Genomic DNA, 5,926 nt, shown 5'->3' on the forward strand with positions numbered 1-5,926 from the left:
TTAGGACCAGTAACCTTCACACCGCATCCCCATACTTAGGACCAGGGACCTCGGCATCGCATACCCACACTTAGGACCAGGGACCTTCACACCGCATACCCATACTTAGGACCAGGGACCTCGGCATCCCCTTAGGACCAGTAACCTCCACATCCCCATACTTAGGATTTGAGAAGACATGCCCAGACTTAAGTCCTGAGGGCATGCCAAATACTTAGGGCCTTCTCCATTTCTAATCTCTACCCCTACCCCTGCACCTTCCCCACGCCCCTCGAGCTTTCCAACGAAGCTTTAAGGTGTAGGGCTTGAAACGCAACCGCTACGAATTGGGATACCCCTTCAACAATCATAGAATGACACTCACAGCTGTCACTAATTTCATGCATTAGGGGGGGCCATCACACATTAGGACAATGTTAAACTTGTTCATGTTAATTATTACCACTTTAAAACCGTCAATTGTGTCAAAAATACTTAAACTTGTCTGCTGTTGTGGGTGCTGCGGCTTGCCGTCAATTTTTAAATGAATTCGCAACGCATTCTGGGAAACCTGTCAAAGCCCTCAGTCGCGGAGTCTGGTGTCGGAAAATCTTCGCGCGGAGGGGTGGAAGGCCCTTCGCCGCACCCCTACCCATCTGTCTGATTGTGAATCGGCATGCCACTACGCCTACACGTGGACATGCAAAATGGAGGCAAAGGGGAACGGATAGGGCTAAAGGGGGGTTTAGAGTCGCGCGTTCGCGGGGGTTCTGCACAGAGAATGAGCCACAGCGCCCCCCTGTGCAGCGACAAAACGACCCCTGGCTGCAGTACACGCATGTTTCTCCCAGGCTGAAATGTCCGTGAGCTGAGCTATGCTTGAAGACGGTGATTGGTCAATGCGCTTACGGCAGTCCGGGGGGAACTCAGCCCTGATAGGTCAGTTGTGTTCTATTCTTCTACCCTACCGCGGAGGTTTGAAGGAAAACGAAAAACACGATGCAGATGACTTGGCAGGAAATCACTGGAGTTTACTTGACAGGGAGAAGAGAAACTGTTTTTTATTTCAGTAGTACAACTTCCAAAAAATCAATTAGAAATATCCATAAAAGGCCACCATGGAAATGATATGTTTGTAGTGTGGTAGTAGCAAAGAAGCCTCTTTGTTCTTTTGTAGTGTGGCAGCTAGCTCATTAAAAAAGGGTTCGCTAATGTCCTGTAGAGTTTGAATGGTTGGCTGACAGTTGCTAAGCTAGCTGTTAATTAGATAGGCTATCTATTGTATTTAAAAATGGCTTTTGTTTCATTTAACCACCTCAACTGTAAAACATGAATAAAGAGAGACTCTTGTATGCTATCATCCATGTCTAATTACGCCACAACTTTTTAAATTAATAGCAAGAAGCCTCTTTGTTGATACAGTATATAGTACAAGTAGTGTGGCTAGCTAGCTTCTAAAACAGGGTTCGCTAATGTCCTGTAGAGTTTGAATGGGTTTGGCTGACAGTTGCTAAGCTAGCTGTTAATATGGCCATTAGATGTATTGTATTTAAAACGGCTTTTGTTTGGCATTTTAACCACCTGAACTGTAAAACATGAATAAAGAGAGAATCTTGTATGCTATCATTCATGTCTAATTACGCCACAACTTTTTAAATTAATAGCAAGAAGCCTCTTTGTTAGTGGTAGAATTACGTTTCAGGTGGCTAGTCAACTAGCTTTGAGTTTGTAATGACTGATTTAGCTGGCTAGCTACTACTAGGCCCCAGGTGTGAATGGCCATTCATGCTGTCTATTGTCTTTTAAAATGGCGTTTGTCTTGCATTTAATCTCATGTAGTACTTGACCAAAAATAAACTGATGTTGTACCATCTAATTATGCCCCAACTTTTAGAAGTAGGCTACTAGTGGATATTACGTTTTACATAGCCAGCTGATTAGCTTTGTGATTCATTCTAGGGACTGGGCTCAACTGAATGAGTTAGTTCGCCCCCTGTTGTCACGGAGGTGAATTGACGTCATTAAAATCTCCTCCTCCCTCCCCCCTTGCCCCACTCTTGAATTTTCGGCGGGAAAAAAAACACCACGCCCTTTCGCACGCATTCGCATGTAGGTCGACTATGAGGCAATACCCCCCGCTTACAGTACGTCTATGCTTTACCCCGCAATCGGCACCGCGTGACTATGCATCAGCCTTAAGGGGTGTAACAGGATTCACCCTTAGGGCCTGAGGACATATCCCCACCTTTAGGATAAGGCCACATGAGGACAGGACAGGGTTGCTTCACTGCTATTCACGTATTCTTGATTGCTTTGATGCAACTGTTTAGAAACAGTAAACTTTCAGGGCTAACCAAGGACATTCAGAAAGGACACAAGTGTGCCAAAACACTTAGCCTATGCAAAACAAAAGTAAACTCTGCCTTTAACAACAACACTCATCGCAAATGAAAACAAACCGTGTGAACTGCTCCAAGAGACGGAGAAGTGGGCGATATCTACTGCTGGCACAGACCGACGCTCTTAAGTTGCTCCAGAGAGGCCTGGAAGAAGGAAGAAGACAGAAGGCTCTCAGAGGAAAAATACAGTACTGAATGGGTGCATCCCAATATGTGACCTTGCCTCCTCCACTTGCCTCCTCCACTTGCTTCTCGTCATGATGACATCACTGACAACAGCATTATATTTCAATATCTTGCAAAAGCTCAATTGTAAAGTCTTTTTCTCATTTGCAATTGGGATGGTGAATGAAAAACAGTCCCTCAAAAGTTGTTGTGGCGAGGCTGACAGCTGGGAAACTTTATCGTTTTCTCCACGGAGGAGGGGCCAGGAGGAGGGACGAGGAGACAAGCACAAGTGGAGGAGGCAAGGACACATATTGGGATGCACCCAATGACAAATTACAGTTGAGGGCCTCGCTGGCTCAGGCAGACGCAGAGAGGGGGAATAGAGAGAGGGGCGACACAACTGCCAGAAAAATTAAACTTAACCAAATTACAAAAACACTGAGAGGTAAGAGGGGGAAATTGCATTACTCATTTGGAAAGAGAAGTCGCTGAGAAATATATATTCAAAAATAAACATGAAGCATAAAACCTGAATATACAGCTACTTACCTGAGCAAAGAAAGCCATCCAAAACTCCGGGGAAGGGGGCGAAAAAAGCTTTATGATTGACAGCCTCATTAAATTCTGCGTTGCCATTGACACAGGTAAATATTGCCTGAGCTGGCAGCTGAGAAGGTGGTAGAGTCGATGTCCTTATTGCAGCTCGATGACTGAAGAGGTGCATTTCCAAACGCTAAAGCACAAATTTATGTATGCAGGGTATCAGGAATCCAAGAAGTGCTCGTTCATTACGTAAATGGCAGTTCAGTCATCCTTACTGAGTTCTTCTCAAGTTCCTGTTAGACAGCAGGGCTGGACTGGTCATCTGGCATAGCGGGCATGTCCCAGTGGGCCATGCACCCTTATGGGCTCCTATTTTCAGGAATGTAAAAAAAAAGGGTGCGGGGCCCACCGGTGACTCTGTTCTGTGGCGTTATAAGACGCCTGCACCAGTGTGCAGGGGTAACCGAAATGGTCAGAACCAACAGTGCTCTGCAATGCTGTCAGAACCGGTGGACAGAGGCCCTCACACACCCTTAATGGTCTTGCAAACAGTGACGGTTTCAGGAAATCTGAGGCCCTGGGCAAAGAATTTTTTTCAGGCCCCCCTAAAATAATTACATTATAATCAATGATGGAAAACAGGAATCACGTAATGTGACGACGAGGCCCCTTATTGGACGAGGCTCTGGGCTATTGCCCGACCTTGGTCAATTTCAAAACTAGCCAGGCTGTGCCCTCCCAGTGACGCAACCTTTCAGTGTTGCAGCTAGTCAGGTCAAGAGCACTGCAAAAAAGGAAGGCGGGTCAACCATGCTGTTTGGGAAATGTTCATTGTTATGCTCTTGGTCAGACCAAGTCTCGAAGAGATTTGAGCGACGATGATAATCAGGCTATGTAAAAACAACCTTAGCTTGCAGACATGCAGACACCAGACAGCGAAAGCTGAGAAATGGTCACCGTGGCTGCCCAATATGTGGCATCCTTCCATGAACAGAGGGATGCTCAGTTAAGCCAACACTACACTACACTACGCTCAGTGGTGTAGTCTACTTTTTTGTAGTGGGTATACTGTATATTTGAGATTTTTTTGAAGTGGGTATACTGTATATATTTGTGCTATTCTAAATAATGGATCAATCAATTTTAGGTGGGTATACTGAAATCCCTGAAATTTTGAAGTGGGTATACTCCGTATACCTGCGTTCTACGTAGACTACACCACTGACTACACTACCAAGAAAACAAACCAACAGACCGCCAAGCCCATTGGATGTTGTATGTATGTCTTGAATACCATCCCTACATTAAATTACATAGCATTTGGCAGACACTTTCTAACCAAAGTGACTTACAATCGAGGACATCATCTTAGCCAACATCACTAGCAGATATGAAGTGCACAGGAAATATACAGAACAACAAGTGCAGATGCAAAGTAGGGTTATTTATTTATTTATTTATTTATTTATTTATTTATTTATTTATTTATTTCAGTGAATATTACATTACATTACATTAGCATTTAGCAGACGCCTTTATGTCAAAGATATCATCATCTAAGTCTAAACTGGTACTCTGTCTGGATCTGCTAATGTTTTCCTAAGTGCATGCATAATTGTGCGTGTGTTTTTTGTTCCTCTATATGCATATGTATTTTAGCTTGGCAATGTTTTCGCTGTAACATATGTGCCAATAAAGCTTTCCTGGGGTGGATTTAATTGAGACCAGAGGCACTGAGACAAACACTGAGAAAGAGAGAAGTATACATTTACTTCAATTTACCATTGAATAATGTCATAATGTTTGTCATGCACTAAAAACTATACCATATACAGTACGTGGTACCACATACCACTGGTTCTGTTTTGACAACCGTACTGTGCGATATGTGTACATAAATCGCTGTAAATATACGAAGCATGAAGTAGAATGTTACCAGGAGACCTTTTGATAACCAGAAAACAGTACTAACAAAAACATACAGAGGAAAGATTTGATGTGGCATGTGGACCAGATATGTGGGCAGAGCAGATCAAGGGTAGGGGGCAGGGGGCAGGGGCAGAGGGGCGGGTTATCAGATGTGGCTGAGGATTTACAGCCCCCCCCCCAAAAAAAAAAGGGTAGAGAGAGAGATTCATGATGAAGTAAGACAGTGATACAAGTGAAAATAGCTTGTTGAGAGGAAACGAGAAAGAGTGTGTGAGAGAGAATGAGACAGGTATAGGGTATAATGAATAGTGTGATAGTCTGTTGTTTATCATATATTAACAATGGTAAATAATACATTATGGGTGCTCAAAGCTAGAGTTTGTTCACCCCCCCCACACACACACACACACACAAACACACACTTAGACACCCAGCTCTCAAAGCTAAGCTCAAAGCCAAGAGTGTATTCTGTTTGCTTCCCTGCCTGCCAAACACACACACACACACACACACACACACACACACACACACACACACACACACACACACACACACACACACACACACACACACACACACACACACACACACACACACACACACACACACACACACACACACACACACACACACACACACTTAGACACTCATCTGTCAAAGCTAGAGTGCGCTCGTCTGACGGTCCTCTCCTCAGAGAGTGTGGGGGCTCTGGCCTGATGTTGCCGGGTTACAGCAGTGCGGTGGAAGGCAGAGGCAAATGCCAGCCTTAATTAGAGGGGATTATGTTGCAAATTAAAAACACTCCAAGCCCCGTCTGTGTCCTCACCCTCAAGGCCAGTAAACACTCAAGTATCCACCCATGCACACACATACACATACTGTACACATACACAGGCCTACACATACAT

The sequence above is a fragment of the Engraulis encrasicolus genome, chromosome 16 (genome assembly GCF_034702125.1).
Source record: "Engraulis encrasicolus isolate BLACKSEA-1 chromosome 16, IST_EnEncr_1.0, whole genome shotgun sequence".
NCBI lineage: Eukaryota > Metazoa > Chordata > Actinopteri > Clupeiformes > Engraulidae > Engraulis > Engraulis encrasicolus.